This window comes from Furipterus horrens, unplaced genomic scaffold (genome assembly GCF_987537825.1).
Source record: "Furipterus horrens unplaced genomic scaffold, mFurHor1.1.pri manual_scaffold_4, whole genome shotgun sequence".
Classification (NCBI taxonomy): domain Eukaryota; kingdom Metazoa; phylum Chordata; class Mammalia; order Chiroptera; family Furipteridae; genus Furipterus; species Furipterus horrens.
This window is the reverse complement of record NW_028327174.1, coordinates 177563571-177589732: the sequence shown is the minus strand read 5'-3', so window position 1 is coordinate 177589732 and position 26162 is coordinate 177563571. Positions and strand designations below refer to the sequence as shown.

The window sequence follows — 26162 nt, the reverse complement described above, 5'->3', positions numbered from 1 at the left end:
ATTTGCCATAGTTTTGTAGCACTTTATAGTTGTCAATTGACTTTTTAGAGACTTTTTTACATTTCAAAAATTTTTGAGAGAAGCTTCTATTTATTTCAAAATCTTTTAAAATGTCTTTTTTGTTTAAATTATCTTGGCCATATTTATTTTGGGGGATGGATTTATTGAGCACTTAGAGCGGTTCTTGGCACAGAGCAGGTGCTCTGTAAACATTTGATGAATGAATGAAAGCAGTTTTTAAGAAGCATTATTCAAAATATTCTATTTTATTTATCCTAGCCAGCCTCATGGCCTTACCAACTTTTCTAAGAGAGTTTTACTCAGGGATTAGGCATAAGAGAGGAGCAGAGAAGGCCTACTGTACGCTGTTGTGCTGCTGTTAACTGTGCCATTCTGTCCCACCATTTACAACTAGTTTTCTAGTTGCCCATGTTGAGGCTAGTACCCTTAAAGTTACATACACCACTCTCTGACATCCCTGTTTGAACTATGAACCAGGTCAGGTATCCTAAGGAATTGTACCACCTTTTGACCCCAGTAGTCCAGGAATTAATCCCTGGTTTATCTTTATTTTGATGTACCACTTTCACTGCCTCTTCCCTGGGCATAGGAGACCTGTTAATCAGTGAGTTCTTCTCTTCTAGTCTTTGGATTACCCACTGTAACCCTGATTTAGTTTTCCAGTTCTGGATGCTACTATTCAAGGCCTCCAGGTGCAGTCACTTGTCTATTATTTGTTACGTGTAGACTGAGGGGCTCAAATGTAGCATACTATTTGGGAGCTTGAATTATATCTTCTAAACATATAATTTATTAAACATTCTAAGATTTAATTTTTGTAAAGGTAATGCATTCACATGACTCAAACAAACAATAAGATGTTTAGCACTGAAAAGTTTCCCTTCTATGCCTGTCCCCCATCTACTCAATTCCCATCCTTCCAGAGTTTTAAAATGCATATTGAAGCCAATACAAATATAAATTCTGTTTTCCTTTCCTTTTTTGTACAAATGAAAGCTTATATGCATTATTATCCCCTTTTCACTTAACAGTATAGAGTTCTTCTCATAACAGTGGAAAAATATCCAAGATATATTTCACTTTAACAATGTAATTGGAGATCTCTTCCACATCATTGTGTGGCTATAGCATCATTTATTTAACTGGCCCCATACTGATGGACTTGTGGGAAATATTTGGTCTCTTGCTTTTACAAACAGCGCTACAATAAGTACTTCCGTTACATAGATTATTTCACACTTGTGACATATATTTGTAGGGTAAATTCCTAAATGTAGAATTGCTGACCAAAGAGTATATCTCATGGTAGTTGTATAGGTACAACCAAATTGCCCTCCATAAGGGTTGTACAGTTTACACCCCCACCAGAAATGGTACGAGAATGCCTGATTACCCATACTCTTGCCAGCAAAATGTGTTACTGAACTTGAGGATTTTTTCCAATCTGATTGATGAAAAATGTTATCTTAGTGTTGTTTTAATTTCTATTTTTCTTATGGATGAGTTTGAATATCTTTTCTGATGTTTAAGAGCCATTTGTATTTCTGTTTTGTGAAGTGTCTCTAATATTGTTTGCCTGTTTTGGGAGGGATGGGGTCATTTAAAAATAACCTTGTAGCCTGCTTTATTATACGGAGATTGGCCCTTTGTAATGGAGATTGGCCCTTTGTAATATGTAAGTTGCTACATTACCCCAGCCCCTTCCCCCATTTCATCTTTGCTTATGATGTTTTAGCTCTGTAGATAATTTTTCTAAAATGTAGTTGAATTTGTTAGTCTTCTCTTTTATGACTTCTGGATTTTGTGTCATAGTTACAAAAGCCTGTCCTATGACAGGTTACAAAAGAATTTTCTCATGTTGTCTTCTACTACTTTTGTGTTTTCCATTTTACGCTTAAATTTTTGACCCATTTTTCTTGGTGTATGATTGAGGAACAGGTCCAACTAAATTTTTTTTCCAAATGGCTACTCAGTTGTTCTAACAGCATTAGTGAATAGTCTGACTCTATGTTGTCTACATTGTTTTGCTTCTTACCCCAAACAGCAAAACTGTTAAATCTACCCTCCACATACATACTTTGTTGTGACTAAATATGAATACAGTTCTCTGTTTTCCTTCCTATAGAATGTCGTCTTTAATGGCAAAGATGTCTTTCACTGTGCTGCCTCCTTGCTTTCCTCAGCAACACCGGCAGCCTGGCAGACATTTAATATTTGAATGAATAGAGGCTGCTCAGAAAGCTGTCCAGGATTTTTTTAGTGAGCAATACTAAGAAATCCTGACTATAATCAGGTTCCTTAGAAGACTGTTCAAAGCAGAGATGTCTTCTAGCTCTCTGTAGCCAGATTAACCAGCTATGCCACTACCTGGGTCCTTCACTCCTGAGGCAGTCCAGCTCATATTGCTTTCCTCTGTACAGACTCATATCGTTTCCCACCTCTGCTCTGAGGTATTTTTGATTTGGAGCGGGACCCATAATATGTCAGAAAAGTGGTTTGATTCTCCATCATTCAGTGGCCACTCCAGAACCTCATTTACTTGGGAAAGTGATTATGGATGAATGATTGGGGGAACATGTGTCCTTAATTTGAAGATTAAGTTTTTTCATCTAGGGAATTCAGGGAAAACCCCACTATTGTTCTGCCTAGGGAAAAGTGTCCAAGCAGGCAGTTGAAAAGAACTTACTTGATACCCTTACTAGCACTTTGAAGCTTATTGGGCTTGTTTTACAGCTCTTTGACAAAACACTTTCTTCCACTTTGAACCATTGCCCCAGGTAATCTTTCTCTGTCAGACTTGTCTAGGGTCTAGGGCATCTTGCCTATTCTTTATTGTTAATCCTTTTTGGGGGATTATATTTCTTATCTCTGCCTTTAGACTTTCCCCAATGCTGGTGGTATATTGTTTGTTCAACACCAATTTGAGTTTATTTTGGCTGAAAGTAATTTTGGCCAAATACAGTTTAGTTGAAAGCAAACTAGTAAACTGGACAAATTGGTTAAGGCAATGATTTGGTAAAAAAACAAACAAACAAACCCTGAATGGCCTAAGTTACTAGTTTTTTTGAGTGGTGGCAATGTTAGTGTATTATGGGGTGATTAAACACTTTTGATTCTTTTCCTAGGGATTTAAAAAATTTTTCTTTTACATTTCAAATTGACTTTCAGTTACAAGAGCACTTTTTTGCTTGTGATACGAAGTTAAAATAACCTAGCTGCCCAACAATAGGAGAATATTTGAACAAGTATGATCTTAGCTGCAAGACAATAAGAGGTTAATTGGAACAACCAAAACATTGAGTGGTAAGATAAAAACATGTTTCCTTTATTATTTTTTTTCCCTCTTCTTTAAAAAGGCAATGCATGTGCAGTACAGGACACGAAGAAAAATGTAGATAAGGAATAGAAGGACAAAAGGGGGGGGGGGGGAACCAAACGCCATAAATTAACTCACCCAGGAATAACCACTGTTGTCCTTTAGTAGTGTCTTTTCAAAGACATTTTATACACATTAACTGCACACTGTTTGTAATCTGCCTTTATTTAGCATTCTCCAGTTACTGATTAGTCACCTTTGTCCCGGATTAGGTTTTGGCTCCTTTCTGCCTTTTGTCTTGCAAGTCAGGGCCTGTCCACCATAATTGGAAGTGGATTGTCATTATATTTTTCTTTCTGTCCCTCAGGCCTGCGTAGGCCCACATTCAGACTGGCCTCCAAAGACCTCCCCTGCTTCCTTTAAGAGAGGCAGTTTGTAAATGAAGCCATTCTGCCAAGTGTTTCTATGGACTTACAAAAGGGCCCGGCTCCAGAATGCCTGTGGAACTTCCCTATTATATATAAAATAACTTCTGGAGATCGTGCTTGATGTATATTATGTGTATATGTATGTAAATTAGATGGGGAGAGTTAAGCAAGGGGATGGATTTGATTGGATCCCCACTAAAATAAAATTAAGGAGAAATTCATTATCATTGGAAGGAAATCATTTAAAGAGATTTCCCTAAATCAGTGTTGGCAAATATATGCATGTGTTGTGCCCAAACCCAAGTCCATGGTAGATATCGCTAATCAGCTATGGCACTATTTCTTATTGGATCCAAACTCAGCTTTGGGTCTTTCTTGAAATGGGATTCTAGGTAGCTGCAGCTATTGGAATTGCTATAGGAGACAGACATATTAACCATTCTTGCTCTAAAATGTTGCATTAAGTTTTTTTTCAAACAGTGGATTGAACAACAAAGTTAGAAAATGTTTTATATTTGATAACTAAAGTTTATGATGATAAATGTAGGATGTGAGCAAAGAGTAATTATCTGGATCTCAGGCAGAGCACATGTCTCGTAGTTAAGATTATGGAAGTAGCATAATTACATTACAGGTTTGTTGTGGAGTAAAAACAGTGTCAGTAATACTCATCATTATAAATTGCCCATGGTTTGGTCATGGTGATTGATTCTGCAGCATTCATTCCACCCCAGATGATTAGTCTAAGCAATCTTGGTTAATTCCATTTCCTTTGTCAGTGAAGGGATGGAATGAATGGCTTGTAACCTCTTCTGCCCAATGAGGTGTGAAAAGGAGTCTGGAGGAGGGCCATGGTGCTTCTGGGAAAGGGTTTCTTGTCCCTAAAAAGAGAGAAAAGAAAGAGATGGTGCCTCTTCTTTTCTGAAAATGTTGGTTAGAACTTCCCAAGCCATGTTAGGAGAAACTAGTTTTGGATGAAGTTGATCTAGAAGATGACAGAACACAGAGAGAAGAAACCTGAGCCCTTGATGACCTTACCGACCTGCTGATTGTATTGTACTTGGTCTGCCTTCCCTCTGAACTTCTAGTTCTGTGAGATAATACAGTTCCTTATTGTGTAAGCCAGCGTGGTCTGGGATTTTGTCACTTGCAGCCAAAAGCATTCTGAATTACATACCCACTTTGTCCTAAGCAGATTCATGTCAGATGACTTCGATTTTATTCTGATAAAATCAGGGGTTCTTCCCTCCCCTGCCTTCTGGCTTCATAAAGCAGGTGCAGATTCTAACTGGCAGATCTCAGTCTTCTCCCAGGCGCTCTGCCTTAGACCAGTTATTTTAAAGAAAGCAGCAAGGAACCAGCTGGCACCCACCTTTTCTGGAGTCTTGGATGGTTCAGATATCTGGTGGTGTGACTGCTCCTGTTGTTCATTCCGTTTCCTGATCCTGATTCTGATTTCTTGCTTTGATCTCAGTTCCTGCTCTTGCATATTTTACATCTTATGCCTGACCTCAATATTGTTTAATAGATTGTCCCTTCTTCCTTCACCCCTCTGCCCCTCTTCCTCCCAATCTCTCTTTATCCACTCCTTCCTCACTTTGTGGCTGCTTTGTGGCTTGTGGGGGCCGTTCTAAGCAGATGTATGTAATTTTGCCAGAAATAATAGTGAGTTAAGTTAAATAAGTAATCATAAGATATATGGTCTAGACTGGTATGGTAATAAGTACTTGGTCCATTTTCTCATGTGGGCCCTTTTATTCATGGCACAGAATAAGTAGCATCAGAAATGGTCTAGGGGTCAGGACACTTGAGCCTTCATTATGGCTTCACTATTTGCTACCTGAAAAATCTTGAGCAGATCACTTAAAGACGTTGAGTTTGTTGGAAATTTGTTACTAATTCTTGTCTAATTTCTTCATAGCATTATTATGATTTAAATAAAATAAGGTGAACATGGAAATGAAAAAACTTAAAAAAAAAGAATACTCAAGCTTAGTTGGATTTCTCTGATTATTTTTCATTGAACTATAATGTCAAAGTCTCTAGAATCAGCTCTGTGTAGCTTGTAGAACGGCAATGGAGTAGGGTGTGGGGCATAATAATAACAGTAATTAGGGATTGAAGTTGATATTTTTGTGGCAACTTCCAGCCTGAAATGAAAAGAAAGGGCCACACAATATGAAGGGAAAATAAAAGGTCAGGATATTGATATTGAGGCTTATTTCTACTTCAACCAGAAATTTTGGTGAGCCAATTTAGGGGAAAAAGAAACCAATAGAAGAAATACCCCCTCTAGTGGCGAGGGGCCAGATTCTATAACGTGATTGCTAAGATGGGTGACTAGGGAGTGGATGATTTCTTAGGAAGAATCCTGAAAATCTAGAGTTAGAATAATTAGGGAATATCTTTAGCTCCAGCTTTGTTTATCAAGAGAGTTAATATATTTCACAGAGTAAGTGGTATCTTGGCACTCTCATGGGGAATCGATTGTCTGGAAAATGTAGAGACTACTATGATTGTTGGAAGAGGTTCACAGTTTACTTTTATGCAGGCCATTTAGAGATCATCAACATTAGGAGTCTGTTGCTGCTCAACTCCTTATTGTTTCTGAGATGATACAGTAGGTACCTTTATAAACCCATTTGTAGGGGGATAAAGCCTGTACTTAAAGTTATGGATAATGCCATATATTTGTCTATATTCATGTATAATAATGGTTGTGGATTTCCTAAGTATGATTTCTTGATATGAAATTTTAAGTGGTGATCTCGAGAACCAAATGTTTAACTTGCATCTTAGAAGTGATTTAATTGCTACTTGTGGAAAGATTGTGAAGTTAAGTGTATTACAATAAAATATTACCCACGATTCAGTGGCTTTATAGGAACATCTGATGCATTCTTGAAGGACATCTGATCTTAACGATGTATACACCTATTTAAGTAAATATAAAAGTCAGTTGTAGAAGTCTAATAAATAACATGGAAAGACGTTGCCTGAAAAAAGCGGATTACTGAAAAGAATGTACAATGTCTAATTTTTATAAATAAAATTTAAAAATAGCTTATACAAAAATATGCTTTATTTGTGATTTTTTTGCTTCTCTATTTTTAATTATGTTTTATAATGAACATATATCACCTATGTAATTCAAAAAATTATAAGAAAAAAACCCCATAATGAACCTTTTCCTAGGAGTTCCAGTTAACCCTACTATGAAATCTTCCCATTTCTCCTGTTTAGATTAATGAATACCTCTTCTTTTGCTTCCATGCTGCGTTTTTCATACATTCATCACAGTCTGAATTGCATTATCATGTATGCATTTGGCCCACCTACCCTGTGTATTCTTTCAGGGCCTGGATCATGCCAGGTTTATTCAGGCATTTCTGTCTGAGCCAAGAACGGTCTTTCCTATCACAGGTGTGCAGTAAATATTGAGTTGGTACGTAAAGCAGGGAGCATAGTGAGTAAAGTGGTTGTGCATTTTGTTCTTGTGTAATGCAACATGTATTCAGTACTGTACCAGATTTGCGAACTCTTCAGTAACGCCAGTGGCTAATTAGACACAGTGCAAAGTACATGGGCCAAGGGTTTCCTTTCTAAAATGATATTGGTTGCCTCCAGGGATCTCTTGTCTCTACATCCTAAATTAGTTAGTGTGGTTCTGTTACAGAAACGTGTGTAGTAAACAATTACAAGAATAATCAAACCATGACATGGTTCCTGCTCTGATACAGATGAGACACACTCTGCCTAGTATTTTAATTTAGAGCAGTTTCCTCCTACTTTTGTCTCCATACTATTTTCCTCTCCCCATTTCTATCCTTTGCTATAACTTCTCCTTGTAAATATAGCTGTATTTTTTAAATCCTCACTTGAGGATTTGTTTTTACTGATTAGAGAGAGAGAGAGAAAGAGAGAGAGAGAGAAAAAGAGAAAGATTGATGTGAGAGAGAAACATAGAGTGGTTGCCGCCTCCCATATGCACTCCGGGGATCAAACCCATAACATAGGTATGTGTGCTGACTGGGAATTGAACCTGCAACCTTTTGGTGTAGGGGAAGACCCTTCAATTAACTGAGCCACCCTGCCAGGGTTAGAGCTGTATTTTTGATGTGGTCGTCCAGTGTCAGTTAGGAATGAATGAAAAGAAATACAGATAGAAGAATTGGAAACTGATAACATTACTTGTAACAGATTTTTTTTTAATTGAAAATTTCTTGAGAATAGATTTGATGGTCTGGATTCTCTGCGATTCTCAGTTATTGCCAGTATGTCCTTATCTTCTGTTTCTTCGCTGTGTTCTAGTCACAGATGTTTACTTATTATAGTCTAGAAGTTCCTCCTAGGACCTTCCATCAGACCTTTTTTTACTGAGAGGTCCTCTGCATATATCCATTGATTCAAATACTACCTTTTCATAAAGAGACAGGCCCTTGGCTGGTTTGGCTCAGTGGATTGAGTGTCGGCCTGCGAGCTAAGTGTCGCTGGTTCGATCTTCCAGTCAGGGCACATCAGAGAAGGAAAACTCTGACTCCAAAAAACCTCCGCTGCCTTGCGGCATACCTCTTCAGGGGAAAGGCTAAGGGAGTAAACCCCGACAGAAAATCCGGAGCCGGAGTCCCTAAGGCGGTTTGACGTTGTAGTCAACACCGGCAACGCCTGCGGCGCACCTGAAGCCAAGCTGTATTGACTCCGTCTTTCCCTTGGACCCTTCAGCTGCGAAGAGAGGGGGGGTCTGCTGCATGGGCAACAGCAGACCCTCCATATCACCCTGCCCAGGCTCTGTAGCTTCAGCTTCACTGGAGAGGACACTCCAGCGTCATCGCAAGATGTCGACTTAACATGGGAGGAGACAGATACCGTGTCACTCCCGGGTCGGACTGCACAGCCATTCTCGGCGGTGCAGATAGACTCTTAAGAAGCTACACCATCGTCTCTCGAGACGGACGGCTGCCGACGACGACGGATAAAGAGACAATTCAGATGCCACCTCCTCAAAGAAGTCATTATAGACCCTCTCAGTCAGTTTCATTCTTTACTCATTCTTCCATTAAATTATTATAAATCTATAAGAACAATAATTAAAGTTTGTTCATTAATTTGTTCATTCATTCTGTACACATTCATTCAGTGTCTACTGTTCATATGTTGTTCTGGGAGCTAAGATAGAGGCTTCTATGACAGTATGTCCTCTAGGAGCTTAAAGAAGAGCACAGAGAGCAAGTAAGCAGAACAGTTGCCACACAATGTAGTAAGTGCCGTGGCTGTGGACGATTTCAGTGAACCCAGAGAAGGAACATCTAATCTAGCAGGGCAGGGTAATTCCAGAAAGATGTGAGTTAAATATTGAAGTTGGAGAAATGGAGATAGGGAAGGGAGTTGCGCAGACTGATGGCGCAGCGTGTTTTAGGTCATGGGGATGTGAAAAGTCTTGCACATCTGAAGCTCTGGCTGGAGCACAGAAGGCAGCAGTGGCAGGAGGGGAGGCCAGAGAGGTGAGAGGGGGTCGGACGTGGTGGCCCTGTTGTGCTAAGCCATGGATGTGAGCTTTCTGAAAGCATTGTAAAGCTTCTGCAGATTTTTATGTAGGGGAGCGATGTGAGTAAGACTTTAGTTCTGTGTTTCTTGAGGTCAGGAATCAAGTTTTATATTTTAGTGTATCACCTTATCACCTAACACATAGCTTAATACCTAATAGCTCAGTAAAATTGAATTGTATTTGCTGGGTACCACTATATTTTTTAAAAGACTTGACTTGTATGAAAAAACAACAGTAATAAAAGCCCACAAGCATTATCTTAACCTAATCCTTACAACTACTCCCTGAGGTAGGTACAGGGCCTTAGAGGATTTGAAAGGAGATTGTGGTATAGTAGTTAAGTTTGCTTACATTTGAATTTTAGCTCTTCCCCTTACTAGTTTTGGACTTAAACATTACATATGTGTCTCAGTTTCCTCATCCATAAAATGATAATAATGGTACCTACCTCATACCTCATATCGAGAGTTAATGAGACTTGTAAATATATGTAAAGTGCTTGGCCATATAGTTGCTGTATGAATGCAAAGTGCTTCGCTGTATAGTGGCTATATGATTACATGCTCAATAAGTATAATTTTTAATTATTATTAAGAAACATACCCCAGAATCACAGAGCAATTAGTGGTGAAGTCCAGGGTAAGCAGAGCGATCTCATTTCAAAATCTTTAATCACTATATGTTCTGTTATAACTGCTTCTGTGGTTACAGTGAGATGTAAAGTTAAGATGGGTTCTGAAGCAGGAAACAGTGGATTTCAGTCAACACGGGAGGTACCATTTGGGGTAGGGGATTCTTAGGGGCTCTTGAGATGACCCCCACTTGAAGAACCCATTCTCTGCTACCCTCCCTGCACATCAGGGAGTTACGTGAGAAACACATCTCTACATTTTAAGCAAATGCCATGAATCCAGATTCATAGTGCACATGGCTAAGGAACCTGGAGAACACCTTACAAAGGTGTCCCTTTAGGGGTTGGTCTGCTAGTGCTGACACCTGTTATACTATGTCAAGTCTTGTGGCTCTGTTCCCCTTCATACTCCCTAGATCTTTCCAACTTTAGGACCCAAGTGGGAGTCTTATGTTGGAGGATGTTGTGCAAACCACATGCGTGAAGAAAATAATTTACATTTTTCCTTTCTTAGCTTCTGGAACATCAGTGATTCCATCCTCCCACTTCTATTGGGCAGAAATTGAGGTATTCTCCTTATGCTCCCTCATCTTCTCCAAAACCCACCAACACACACGCGAACACACACACACTCTTTGCCATGCCTGTCAGAGGAATCCAGAATAACTACTTCCTTTATTCTGATTCAAGTCCCCAAGGACGTACGAAGTCTTTGGTAATAAAGGAGCCCACCAGCAATTCACTTTTTCTTCATTCCTACTCTTCCCACTCATGACTGTCTTTTAGTGTTCTTTTCTCTGTTTCTTTATTCCCCATTTTATCCCTTGTACAATGTCTAGTATGTAGTAGGCATTCAATAAATAGTTTTTGAAAGAATAAAAGGGAAGATGCATTGTATGTTGAATACCTGAATGATATTCAATTACAGAAAAATTGCATGAGACCCAGGGCAAAAATACTGTCTTAATTTTTTTATAAGAGTAGGTGGTTCTTAAAAGTGTACCCCACCTTCACCAGCGCAGCTTGCACGGCTTCCAGGTTTATTTGATTACCCCAAATATGTAGTTCTGGTGGTATAGGAATTGAATTGACACCTCGACAAATGTGGGAGGGAATCTCCAGGCTGGAGGCAGGTCTGTTTTATGGTATCTGTTATTTCTCTAAGTTCCTTTGCAGTTTTACAACTCCACAATGGAAAAGTTTCCACAGATTCAAGTCCATAAAGGAAATTAATAAATCACTGGAGACATACTACTTACTGTTAGAGAGCAGCAGGAGAAAATAATCTGTGGAAAGTAGAAGACATCCAGAAAACCCAAGTTCATTGTTTCAACTCACTTTCTAGGTTTAAAACCTCCTTGGAATTCACTGACTTTTGCAGGCTTCAGTGTTGGGGGAATGGGGCTAGGCAGCTGACTTAATTCTTTTAGTTTCCAGTTTGTGAACCCCTGACTTATAATATCAGTTACATTTGAAATTGTAGTAATTGTTTCTTACAATTGTCTTGGTACCTCAGCCCACCCATCCACCTTTTCTCCCACTAATTCTATTAACTTTTTAGAACTTTTAGTTCAAATTGTTGGGCATTACGTATTGATCAGTGTGTTAAAACCTGCAAAATTATAGATATCAGGCCCATGGTCAAGAGTAAATAACCTTCATAATCCTGGTGTCTATAAGAACTCAAACTTGTAATGATGTTGATGCTTAGACAACACCCCTCTCACTGGTTTCCTAGGAAAACCTCTAGAAATGTGAAAAAAAGGCTTAAACTTTGGGACATTATCTTTGCCTGGAAGTCCAGACTTTTATGTTTAGTCTGGGCCATGACAATGTACCAGCAGACTATCTAGACAAGTTCAAAGCAGTGACCTTGGTTCCTCAGACTTTGGCCCTGGATCTCATCCAGTGTACTATGTGTCCGAGGATGAACATCCCCTAAAGCCCAACCATTGTGTGTTGTGTGTCTCTCTGTGTCTCTCTGTGTCTCTCTCCTTCCTCGCCCCCAGCTTGGAGGTAGTCTCCAAGACTTTAGTTAAAAGTGACAAGCCAGGCTTGAATTTTCTGTGCTTCACACACAAATCTTGCTCTCTGCCTACTCCATATCCAAACCTCCTTAAGAAATTAGAAGAAGACCAAATTAAACCCAAAGCAGATAGATAAAGATTAGAGCAGAAATCAGCCAAATAGAAGAGACAATAGAGGAAATTAAAGCCAAATTTTGTCCTTTGAAAGTATAAAATTGATGGACATCTCTCATGATTGATAAAGAGTGAAAACAGGAATTAACAACATTAGGGATGGAAGGAATATCACTGTAGATCATACCAATGTTAAAACAATAATAAAGGGATATTATGGAAATTTTATGCCAATAAATTAAGCAAATTGGATGTCTCAAATTCTTTTAAAACAACTTACTAAAGCTAACACAAGATAGAATAGAAAATTTGAATAGTCCTAATATCTGTTTAACATTTTGAAATTGTGATTAAAAAAAATCTTTTTGTGAAGAAAACTATAGGTCCAGATAACCTCTGATCAATATTATCAAACATTTAAAGAAGAAATAATATTCAGAAAATAGAGAAGGAGGAACATTCCCTAATTCATTTTATGAGGCAAGCATTTCCAGATACCAAAATGTGAGAAAAATATTTCAAAAGAAGGAAATTGCTGATCAATATTTTATATGATGGTAGACACTGCAATAGAGTGAATGTTTGTAGCTATCCAAAATTCATATATTGAAATCTTAAAATCCAAATGTGATGGAGAAGGCAGCAGTTTACAACCTGGAAGACAGCCCTCAACAGACATTGAATTTGCTGGTGCCTTGATCTTGGACTTCGGAGCCTCAGGAACTGTGAGGAACAAATGTCTGTTGTTTAAAAGCCACTCAGTCTTATGTTACTGTCATAGTAGCACAAACTAAGACAAATAAAAATTCTTAAAACATTAGCATGTTAAATCCAGCAATATATAAAAAGGTTAATACATCATGAACAAATGGGTTTATTCCAGGAGTAAAATATTTTAAATCCAAATATTGATTTATTTCACATATTAACATGATAAAGGAGAAAAGCCAAATAATCCTCTTAGTACAGAAGAGGCATTTCACAAAATTCAGTAATTCTAGACTCTGGATATATGGAATAGAAAGAAATTCCTTCAACCTGACGAAGCGCATCTACAAAACACCTATAGTAACATCATATTTAACATTGAAATATAGAAAGTCTTTCCCCATGATTGAGAACAAAGTATGGATGTCCTCCTACTGCTCCTATTTGATATTCCACTGGAGCTCCTAGCCATAGCAATGAGGCAAGAATAAGAAGTAAAAGTTATAAAGTTTGGAAAGGAAGAAGTAAAATCCTCTCTTTTACCAAGACATGATTCTTTAGATAGAACATTTTAAGGAAGCAATGAGACAACTACTAGACCTTGGAAGTGAATTTGGAAAGTCCATAGGAATTTAGGCAGGTCACCATGATTTTAGTAAGTGAATTTAGAAAGACCAGAGAACACAAGGTCAATTGTATTTTTATAGATCAGCAACAAACAGTTGGGAAATGCAATTGAGAATATAATTCTGTATTATCTATATTCTATAACCATAAAAATTAGAATACCTGAGTGGTGGATCATAGACCCAAACAGAAGCAAAACTGAAGCTTCTAGAAGAAAATGAGTTAGGTGAAGATTTCCTAGAGAGAACATAAATAACACTAACCAGAAAAGAAAACGACAAATTGGAATTAAAAGCTTATACTCATCAAGGTTACTATATCAGAAATGAAGACGGAAGACATGCAGAAAATATAGTACACACATCTACAAATCAAAAATTAATAGACCAAAACAGGTAAAAGACTTGAGCAGGTAGTTCATGAAGGAAGATGTACACATAACCAATAAACACATGAAGTTGCTAAGTACCATTAGTATTCAAGGAAAATGCAAATTAAAATTACAATGAGATACCATTTCATACCCACTAGAAAAAATGAAAAGGTAGACAATACTATTACTGAGACTATGCAGAAACTTCCAGTGGTAGTATAAAATTATACAATTATTTGGAAAAAAGTTTGACAGTTTCTTATAAAATTAATCATATATCAATGCTGTGGCCCAGAAATTATACTTCTAGGTATTTATTCAAAAGGAACAAAAACATACCCACAAAAGGATATGCATAAGAGTGTTCACAGCAACTTTATTCAGAATCTCTACAAACCTGAACCCAAAAATCCATCAAAAGGAGTAAAAATTATGGAATAATTCATATAAAAGAATACTACTGAAAATATTTTACATGATTATGGGGGTTTTTAGCCACGGTTTTAAACAAAGGAAAATAAGTGTAATAAATATTGCAAAGAAAGAGACAAAAATTATTACCTAGAAAATACTTAGAAAGTATAAGCCAATCAAATGACAAACTTTTAGAGCTAATTTGAATTTTTAGTAGGCTTTTTGTTAGTGTGTGTGTACCCATAAACATACACACCATATCACATGATATATACCATATCGTATGCTATCCCCTCCTATACACATTTTACATGTGTATACACATGTGCATACCTGCATGTTGGTTTCACATGTATTTATGAACCAACGCAAACCAGGTAGAAAACAAAATTCCTTTCACAATTGCGATAAAAAATACAGAGACCTTGCAATTAATTTAGCAAGAAATATACAGGACTAGATTAAGAAAGTTACAGAATTTCCTGCGGGAAAAGAAAGACTAAGTGGAGAGACCATACTTCTGGATGAAAAAACTCAAAATTATAAAAATGTGAATTTTCTCCAAATTACTTTAAATTGTAACCAAATCCCAATGATAGGTTTTGGAAGTTTTTCAGAATGACTTCAAAGTTTAGATGACATTACAAACATTCCAAGATATCTAAGAAAAATATTTTTAAATATATGGAGGATGACTTGCCCTGTAAGTTATTAAGACAATAACGAAGCTGTGAACTGGTTCAGAAATGAGAAGATCACAGGAACAGAATTGGAAGTACGGAGCAGTTGTAAGTATGTATAGCATTACATGTAATTAAGTTAGAACATTGGATGGGGCACTAGTTCCCTTGTCCTAGAAAAATCCCTTTGGAACTTTCCTTCTCCAATTGCTCTTCACAATGTCAAGTTCTTCCTAACTTCCAGTAATTTCCCCACCCTCTGTAGCTGCTTTCAGCTGACTTCATTGCCTCTTGTCCAAAATTTCTTTCATATTCTCTTCGACCCAGGTCTGTCTCCTTCCTCCCTACCTTTCTCTTTCCTATGTCTGTTTTCCGACTGATAATTCTCTGCCTTTCCAGTGTAGGACCTCACAAGTCTTTGGGTTCATGTACCTATCTACCTTAAAAAGGCCTTATTCCTGGGCAAAACAGTCTTTATTTTGTGGGGTGAGTGAAGGGGGTCAATTCTCATTAGGTAACCACAGAATTTCCTTTACGAGTTTAAAAGAGAAGAGGCTGTGAATACTTGGGTGTTGATATTTTTGTCACCTTCAGAGTTAAATAAACTGGGTCAGTTATGAACTGGAGTGCAGTCATTACAAAAGAAACCAAGACGGGTTCTCAGACTGCGGGGGTACTATTAGATGCCTCAGAGGCTGCCAGAGTTGGACAAAATAGGGCTAGGAGACAGGGAATGACTTCCTAAATCTGCTTTAACCAAAGCAATACTGGTGCGATTTCCTGAGGGTTCGCATAAAATTTTGTATCAGGGAAGGTTACTGCTACTGAAAAGTTTGAAAATCACTTCTTATAAAAGCAATTATATGATAAATATGTTTAGTAGAAAATAACTGATTTTAAAAGTAGCATGATTTGTAAATTAAAAATATAGCTACAGAAAAAAGTTACCAGTAGTTATATCTGAGTGGTGGGAAGTGAACAATTTTATTTACTCCTTTTGCTTATCTTTAAAATACTTTATAGTGCTAACATGTTATTTGTTTTTATTATATTCTTTTTGAGGTATAATTTAGATCAGTAAAATGCACATATTTTAAGTGCACAATTTGATCAAATTATAGAATATTTCTATCATCCCAGAAAATTCTCTCATGTCCCCTTCCAAGTCATTAGCTCCACTCCCCATGTCCTGCCAGAGATAACCACAATTTTGACCTAGTTTAGATTTGTTTTTGCCTGTTCTTCTTAAACTTCTTGTAAATGAAATCATACAGCATGTACCTTTTGGTCCTGTATTATTTTGTTCAGCATAGTTTTATGGAGATTCATTCATATTGTTGTGCATTTTATTAGTAAGTTTTCTTTAAGTTGCTAGGTAATATTTCATTTTATGACAGTATTAAAATTTGTTTATCCCTTTGTCAGACTTTTGGGTTATTTACACTTTTTGTTATTAGTGTTAAAGAGGCTCTGAAAAACCTTGGAGGCCATATACATTTCTCTTCCACACATACTTAGGAATAGGATTGCAGCATACATGCATCTCTAACTTTTCAAAATTTTGCCAGATTTCTCTTCCAAGTGGTTGCATGAATTTACATTTCACTTAACAGTGCTTGAGAGTTGCCCATTCTCTCTTTTTCTCTGCCACTGTGAAGTAAACAAATAAGGCCAACTTTTCCCATTGGGAAGACCAGAAAGTGAGCCTGGGGAAGTGTGGCAAAACGAACTCTTACCTGGTCCAGCATCCACTCTTAAGAGAAACATGCAAAGAGCAACAACAGGTCTGTGAGTCAGCAGTTGTTCTGAGTGTCCATGAGTTTCTGGGTTGCAAGTCCAGGAGTGTAGGAGACAGAGTAAGGGATATGGAAAGCCAGTCTTGGAAAGGGCTACAGACATTAGACAAGAGGTCAGGTTCCCCTGGCTAACTGGTTGGGATTTCAGATCCTTCGGGAAACCATAAGGTCTTGTATAGAAGGAATAGATTCATGAACCACCTGTATGCTGACTGCTTAGATGGTTCAGGTTTCCTTTGATGTTTATACCAGCATCGGGGTTGCCTCGCCTTTCTGGGCACACAGGACAGGAAGCTCGTAATGTGCCAATAACCTGGGCTGACTTGAACCAGCACATAGAAGAACTTAAAGACAGATAAGGCAGAGCTGATGCAGACAGGGACATCACTACCTCAAGCCCAAGTGTACAACTGAACCTAATCCTGGGCATAGTTTGAGTGTCAGTGTTCTAGGCAAGAGGCTATCTAAGTGCATGGGGGAAGCTGGAGCTATGAAGGTGGGAACCAAGTGAGTGTTGCTTGTCAAGGCAAGTGGAACTGTCTGAACTAAGTAGACGAGTATATTCTTCAATATATTCTAATAGCCTCGTTTAGTCTCCTATCAACTTATGCCCCACTCAGAATCATTCTACACAGCATTACTCACCTGATCATGTTTTTTGTTCTTAAAATCATGTTGAAAATTCAGAAACATATATTTGAAGGTAGATAATGTGGATACTAGCAAATGTGCCAGTGTGGGAGTCATGAAACTCGGGTTCTAACACTGGCACGACCACTAACTGTATGACTGGACAGTCCTTCGCCTGCCCCCAGGTCTCAGTGTCCTCACCTGGGAACAAAAGGGTTGCACCAAACTAGGAAGTGTCTAAGGGTTATTCTAGGTCTAACATTCTGTGATACCTTGTGGGGCTGAGTCAGAGGATTTTTCTTGGAATTCCTGCCTGGAATGGAGAGAAGTGAGACCCTGAGGTGATGTTTCAGTCAGCTTTCCTATCCTTCTTCTCCAAGATGTCTGGCATCTTGGAAGTTTTAAGATAATACCTATTTCTGAGGAAAACAATATGAAGCAGGTGTGCTTTGAGGACTGAGGGTTCCCTGTGGTTTCACATTGCTTGTGTGGGCCCATCAAGTTCTCTGCGCTTACTGTGCGCTTATCTTAGGGTTGTGTGGATTTGCAGGAGCCACCCAATCCAGGCCAGCTGGCAGAAGGTGAGTCCACAAACACCGTGGAATGCTGCTGCCATCTTGCAGGATTCTGACTGAGTGGTGGATATAGACGTATACAGTTGTCCAGTTATGTTTTTTAGAGTGGAAGTCTTAGAGCATAGAACTATACACACATGTTGTACAAATGTCATTTTCTTGGATCTGCTATTGTACTGTAGTTATGTAAGGTACCCGTACAGTGGAAACTGGATGAAGGGAACATGACAACTCTGTATATCTTCGTAACTTGCTGTGAATCTTTAGTTATTTAAAAAATTTTAAATTTAAGTCTTTACAAGATGGTTAATAAGACTCTCTAGGGTTGATTCCATAATGTCTTCCTTACTTGTGAGTTGGGGCTTTTGTTTTGTAAAATAAAATGTAGATAACCCAGCAATGCAGTGGCTTTTCATAATTTAACTATGAAGTCTGTTCCCATGGAATTTTCTGTTGAAGGCCCAACCCACACATTCAGTGACCTGTGTGTGCGTGTTGTGTTTTGGGAATCACTGAGACTAGCCTTAGCAATAGCATTGTGTGTGCTGGTCTTTCTGGATCCTTGGGTTCCACACCAGGCACCCCCTTTCTCTTCTCCATTTCTAGGCTCAGCCCTCCCCCCGCTCTGTGCAGACAGAGGGCTGTGGAGTGGCCTGGTCAGTGTCCCTCCCTGATCGCTGAGGAGAGAATCCCCAAATGACCACAGGGGCACATGTGATGTGCTGCATGGTCATTTAGGGATTCAGTCAGTCTAGAATCCATTCTTCTCTAGATCAGAGTAGAGGGAGTCAAGGGATGAAGAGAAAGTGTTGAAGGGAAGAGGAAAGATTAATAGCCCCCAGGGTTGCCCATGTCCTCATCCCCAGAACCTGTGAATACATTAGGTTACATGGCAAAGGGGTTTTAAGGTTGCAGATGGGATTCAGGTTGTTAATCAGCTAACATTAAAGAGGGAATTTATCCAGGTTTTTTTTTTTTTTCTGGTGGGCCCAATGTAATCACAGCGGTCTTTAAAAGTGGAAGAGGGAGGCAGGAGAGGAGAGTCAGAGAAAGATGTGATGATGGAAGCAGGATCAGAGAGATGCTATGCTGCTGGCTTTGAAGATTTGTTACAGCACAATAGAATACTGAGGTAATAGAAAACTAATAGACTCTTGAAGTACATAAGGTCTCAGGGTAAGAGGGAGATCTGGCCTCAGGAATTAGTGAATAGAGTCCTGGGGCTGGGCACAGTGAAATTGGAGGCCAGAGGTGGAGATTGGGTAGGACAAGAAGCCCAAGGTTAAGGGGGCGTGGTCTTAGAGAGGACAGTGCTATGCATTGAATAAAAGAGAGGTTCAGCTCAAACAGAGAAGCAGGTTTGGGGATTTGGAGTACATAGGTAGTAGCATAGAGAGGTGAAGCTTCCATGGGGAAAGTGTATGTTGAAACAATGGGTTTGTATTAAGCTGGGGAAGAGAAAAAGGGAGTGGAAAGAGCATGGGGCTAGGAATCAAGAAGTCTGGATTTTAGTCATTTTGCTGGAAGTCTTTCACCTTCCTGGGCCTCAGTTTTCCCATATACAGGGTGGAGGGAAAGTAGGTTTACAATTGTTTGTATGGAAAACAATGCAATAATGAATAAATAATTATACAAGAATAAACTCTGTGTTTCACATACTCAACTTAAACCTTTTCCCCCACCCTGTATATGATGAAGGGCTCAGAGTATGGAGATTGCTTTCCAGACTGAAATAAGTGTTATATGATGTGGTGAAGGACCTTAGAAAGCAATTTAGAAGTAACGTAACTGTGATTATAACGTTTTAGTTCATTATATCACCAAGTCAGTGTCTTTGGACACCGCTCAGTGTAGTGCATGTAAATGACAGTAGAATGTGGCTTCCCCTTAGCAGCACTTGTGAGTATCCACCAAATATGCTTCAGCATAGAAATTATGACCGTGGCGTACACAAGTCTCCCTGCAGTTGAAATATTTTGCATTTACAAAGTTGTACGTATACAGTGCTTTTCACGGGACAGGTTCAGAGTCTTCACAAACTGCCATCTGATTCCTTTTGGGGGTAGACAGGGAATAGCCATTTTGAAGTTGGCCAGACAAAGAAGCATGGGACTCTGAATCCCCAAATCTCTCTTAATTCTTAAACATTAAGTATTCCAGAATCTTGAATTTAGTAAAAATGTCTTTGCATTCTGTTTGATTTTGTACACTTTTTAGTTTCTCACAAACCTTTTACTGACAGAGCATTGTAGCATCTGCCAGTGATAGGGCAACCAGAGGGTTTGGCAGCTTGTGGGTGGGAGTTTCAGGGTTTGGGGACTTGGCGGTAGTTAGATTGGGCTGTTGGTGTGGGAGGATGGAACTGTGTATTGATGATGGTCTTGGCTTTTCCTAAATCACAATTGCATCATATGAGATAGCTGAATTTATGTTGAGCTTTACAAAAGCCTCCTGGGAAAAGGGCAAAACTGGTTTAAGTGCGTAAGAAATTTATTTATGGCAATTATGGTACCAAACTGAGACTGGAGACTGTTGAGAATCTGGATCGCTTTCTGGTGGAAGAAAAAAAAAATCCTATTTTACTTTTGTAAGTAAGAATCATATTGTAGAATTGCTTTGTAGTGCAGTGATTTTTGCAGGTCTTCTTGTCCTTTCCATACGGCAGCCGGTAGGATATCCTTGTCATACTAATTCAGTTAAGGGTGGCTTCTGGAAAGAAATTTGAGGGAAATAAAAGAATAAGGAGGAGTGGAAGGAAAATGGCCCGTTCCCCGGGGGGTGGTTTGAGGATGTCAAGTAAGGTTGGCCAGGTCTTCTATGACTCATCTGCACAGCAGAGCCGCATGACTGGTCCTCCTGGAAACACAGGGTCACAGCTTTCTGTGGTACTGAGATGACTCACAGAGAAGGGGGCCGTAGGTCCCATCGGCACGTTTATCAGATATGCATAACTGTGACTTATGTCTATGGTTTAATTTGATTTCTTAACCTGCGATGCCATGATTTCTAGTGATAGAATGTCACAGTAGAGAAACTGTATTGGATGATTTTTTAAAAACAAGATTAGAATACCTGAGCATACCTCAGCCACCCTTGCATGGTGTCCTCTAAAATGGGTAACTTTTGGGAAGATTCTGATAAGAGTTCTTCCAATACAGTGTAGTAGAATATAATCTGTCTTTTGACAGTTGGGATAAACACATTTTTTCCTGTTCACTTCTTTTAACTAAACTGCACAACCCAGTTTTCCCTTCCTTTAATTACATCTTAAGTAAATATCAAAACATCCTGATCATTTTTGATAGCTAAAGCTTAGTTTAATACTGTTTAAAACTTCAGTATCACGTCCTGTTCAAAACTCTTCCTGTAATCTGTTGCTTAAGGGACCTAAAAAGTGAGTTGGAAAGGGGAGGGATAGAAGGGGCAAGGGGGAGACAGAGACAGAGACTGAGAGATCTTCTCCCTCTGTGTCTGCGTGTGGGTCGCCCAGGACTGTGGCGAGGGGCCCTTGGATAGAGGAGGTAACGATAGTCTTACACGTACCTGACTACCTGCTGGCTGTGGGAAGGTGGCCTTCCTCAGGTCACTCCGGCTCTACCTGGTCTAGCAGCGACTGCCCATGAAATGGTCTCTCTTCGGTGGTTTCTTGTTCAGGCAGCCTGACCCACTCTGTCAGTGAGGACTTCCTTAGAGAGGGCGGCCCTGCGTGGGCCGTGACTCCAGTCTCCTTCCTCGTGGGGCAGTGGCTCATTCGGCCTGGCTGTCTGGACAGCCCTTTATGTCTCCTTGCCCCTTCTCTGTTTTGTAGTCTGTTCTGAGGACTGTTGGAAGCCACCGAGGCTTTCTTCCATACCTTCTGTCATGAAGTGGGGGTGGAGGTGCCGCACATCCTTTTCTTCCCAGGATTACTGCTCTACGCTTCCTTCCTTCGCGTGCTGCTGCGGGGCTGCTCCCTAACGCTCTTGCTTCAGAAACCCCCCCGGAGATGCAGGCGTAAGTCTCGGGCCAAGTGCGCACACCCACCCTCAGACCGAGCCCTCCCTCGGACCGCTCACCGGGCCGCTCTGCTTCACTCATGGCGCGGTGAGCCGCCAGTTGTCTCCCTCTGCTGCGGCCGCTCTCAGCTCTGCACGGCGTTCTCTGGGAGCAGTGCACCCCCCCGTGCCAGCAAACTTGGCTTTGTGGGGCGAGGGAAAGAACATTTCCTCACGGTGTACACTGTCCTCTCCACAGTGGAGAGCTGGGAGCTTCGATCACTCTCCTCTTCTGCCCAGCCTCTTGCATGGACTGGGGAGAGGTGTAGGGGTTGGGTTGATGGCTCTCAGTCATGGGGTTGGGTTTACCTCCTAGTAAGCCTTGAGGGAAGGTGTCCGTCCTTTTAGATATGGATACAGTTCCTGTAGATTTCATTTAAAGACCCCAGTGCCAGTTCTAGGGCCACAGGAAAAGTTCGACTCAACATCCTGGCTTAACTTCTATCTGGTTTTATAAGTGACTGTGTTCTCATGCCAGTCAGTGGCCTTTTAGCGTTATGGGATGTTATGGCAGGTTTTGTGTGTGTGTGTGTGTGTGTGTGTGTGTGTGTGTGTGTGTATGTGTGCTTTGTTTCTGTGTCTGCCAATTGATATTTCTAGAAAGTTCATAGAAAATAAATAATGGTTTATAAAAAATAAGGCTCTGTTTACTTCACTACTGACTTGTTTCCCAGAAAATATTTAATTTCTCTGGCTAGATGCTGTAAATGCAATAGGACTTTATATTTACAATGTTTATTATAATAGGGATTCATTCGATAAGTTAGGTCACAGTCTTCAAGATGTGTCCTGTGTGTTAAAAGCCCAGGAAGGTGGTAGAGTATATGTTGGAATCAAATCAGCTTGGCTATAAAGTCAGCAGCTGTGTGAGACTGAGCAAGTGACTTAACATCTTCCTTATAGGCAAAAGAAGAATACTCCTAAGGATTATGAGGGTTTTGAGGACACAATTGAATTATGTATATAAAATAACATGATGCCTGGATCATAGGAAGTATATAATAAGATTAGCTACTATTATTATCTTTATGTTATAGTAATGCCCTATTATCTGTATGATTATATGATTTCATTATGGTTTGAATAAAAAAAAATCATACGGGGCAAGGGAAGCCAAGACTGGGAATTCTAGCAATAAGGAGGTTTAGTATATATCACGTTAGCCAGAAAGGGAATCAGGTGCAGAAGAATAGACAGCAGAGATTAGGGATTCCATCTAAAAGACTAGGAGGTACAAGATCAGGCATTAAGCCCAAAGAGTATGGATCACTAAAACTTAGGCCTAGCACAGCAAGGCTAAAGCTCGGTAGTTAGAGATTTGAAAACTGAAGACTAGAACACGTCTCAGAGGGTGGGCTGCCTAGGATTATAGATTGGAACACATCAGGACCTCTGCCAGCGGTGCTGCTGGGCGTGCAAGAGAAGGTGATTTCCTGAGGCATTTGTCCTTTTGCCGGATCCTTCAATATTTTTCCCTTGTGATTAGCAGGTGTCACTTCCTCTGTTAGTTTCTTTTCTATGAACTCTGTTAGGGTTTAGTAGAGTTGAGCACTTTAAAAAAATATTGCTAATTGGATAGGCAAAAAAAAAATAAAAAACTTAGTCAAATGTTTACTTTTTGATCCTAAGTGGGATTTAATGTAAACCCCATATATATTAGCTATCTGCACTTCTCACTTCTCCTTTTGTGAATTACCTACTTAGATTATTTTTAATTTGTTTATTGAAACTTTAGTGTTTTTTCTTATCAAACTGTGAATGTTCTTGATATATTGAATTTTTGTCAGTCATATTTGCTGTAAGTTTTTTTTCCATTTGTATTTACCTTTTAATTTTTGATTTTACATTTTTAGGGTATACGGAATCAACAAAACGAAAAGGCAACCTATGGAATGGGAAAAAATGTTTGCAAGCCATATATCAAATAAGAGGTTAATATCTAAAATATATAAGGAACTCTTACAACTCAGTAGCAAAAGAAAACAATCTGATCCAAAAATTTGATAAAGTCTTGAATAGACATTTTTCCAAAGAAGACATACAAATGGCCAACAGGTATCTGAAAACATCCTCCTCAGGGAAATGCAAATCAAAATCACAATGAGATATCACCTCAAATCTGTTAGGATTTTCAAAACGTCATAAGAAAGCAAGTATTGGCAAGGAACACTTGTCCACTGTTGGTGGGATTGTAAATTGGTGTAGCTACTGTGGAAAACAGTGTAGAGGTTCCTCAAAAAATTAAAAATAGAACTACCATATGATCCAGCAATTCCACTTCTGGGAATATAACCAAAGGAAATGAAATCAGTATCTGGAAGAGATATCTGCACTCCCGTGTTCACTGCAGCATCATTCACAATAGCCAAGATATGGAAACAACCTAAATGTTTGTCTACTACTGAATGGATAAAGAAAATGTAAATGTAATGGAATATTATTCAGCCTTAAGAAAGAAGGAAATCCTGTCAATTGCAACAAGGTGGATAAACCTGGAGGACATCATGCTAAATGAAATAAGCCAGACACAGAAAGACAAGTATTTCATGATTTCAATTCTATATCAGCCTAAACAACAAACATAAAAAACTGATCTCATACAGAGTAGAATGCTGGTTACCAGAGGCTGAGGTATGGGGAATAAGAGGAGATTAAAAGAAAAAGAAAAGAGAGTAAAATGCTGGTTGCCAGAGCATGGGGAGAGGACGTTATGGAGAGTTACTGTTTTATGAGTACGGAGTTTCTGTTTTTCAAAGTGAAGACTTCTGGGGATGGGTGGTGGTGATGGTTGCATGGCAGTACAAGTGTACTTAATACCCCTAAATTGTGTGCTTAAAAATGGTTAAGATACATTTTACATTATGTGTATTTTACCACAATAAAAAATTGAAAAAAGAAAATAATAGGAAAAAAGTATGTTGAAACGTAAGAAAAAAATAAGGGACATATGTTTAGGTATTGCAGAGATTAAAAAGATAACAATAAGATATTATGGTGGACAACAGTTTGGTGGTTCCTCAAAAAGTTAAACCACAGAATTACCATATCCAGCAATGTCATTCCTAGATATAGTACTAGAAATAATTAAAAACAGGGGCTTAAAAAGGCATGTGTACACCAATGTTTACAGCATCATTTTTCAAAATAACGAAAGGTGTGAACAACCCAGGTGTCCATCAGCAGATGAGTAGATGAACAAAGAGTGACATGCTCAATAGTGGATGATGTTCTTCAGCCATAAAATGAAACTCTGGCACATGCTGCAACAGCATGGATGACCCTTGAACATGATGCTAAGTGAATGTGTCAGACACAAAAGGACAAACATTAATATAATTCCACATATGTAAGGTAAATTCATAGGAACAGAAAGTAGAATAGAAGTTACCCAGGCCTGGGGAGAGAGGAGAAAGGGAAGTTATTGTTGCTTATTGGGTCGAGTTTCTGTTTGGCATGATGAGAAATTCTGAAAAAGAATGGTGAACATAACATTGTGAATATACTTGATTCCACTGATCTGTACACTTAAAAAGGGTTAAAATTGTCCGTTTTAAGTTATGTATATTTTGCCACAATAAAAATTTTTGAGTGTTTACTTTAAAAAAACTTTCATGACTTTTAAGGTAACTTACATGACTTTTTTGCAGTGTACCATTTTACATATAATTCTTTATATTTTTCTTTAGGCATTATAAAACTCAACTTTTGCATGTAATTGTTATTCAATTGAAATTAATTTGTGAGATATAGATACAAATTTATCATGGCATCATTTGTTGTATATTCTACTGATTAGTGATCTTTATCATGTATTAAAGTTATGTATAATAGCCCTTGTTTATGTGTGAATTCTGTTACTGATATCAAGAATATCAAAGGGATTTTTTTTTTTTTTTTTTTTTTGCCTCGTAGTGTGTTTGGGTATGGAAATGTGGATACTGAACTTCTGGTTGTGTATTTACCTAAAGAATGTCTTTTGGGTGTCTTATCTGCCCCATGTTAGTATAAACTCAGTGTTTTTAGAATGTAATTTTCAAGTGATGCTATAGCTCATTCAAATTCATTTATAAATGCTAGTCTTCCCAAATAATGGCCAAAGCTCAACCCCGCTGATGTTGACAAGACACAGTGCATATCATGTTCACTGTCATTGGCAGGGTCTTCTGTTCTATTTGTGGAACCACTAGTTATGTCATATTTGTTCTTTTAAGTAATAACACATATCCTTCCAACTGAGCTGGTG

General features: G+C 38.8%; 1 long non-coding RNA gene across 1 annotated transcript in view; it reads left to right on the top strand.

Moving 5' to 3' along the window:
- LOC150013448 (uncharacterized) overlaps nt 1–25749 on the top strand; it is a 30975-nt gene extending 5226 nt beyond the window's left edge. The window contains exon 2 of the long non-coding RNA XR_016510814.1: nt 23773–25749. This is a non-coding gene — a long non-coding RNA (uncharacterized LOC150013448). The remainder of the gene's footprint in view (nt 1–23772) is intronic.
- The last annotated feature ends 413 nt before the right edge of the window (nt 25750–26162 follow it).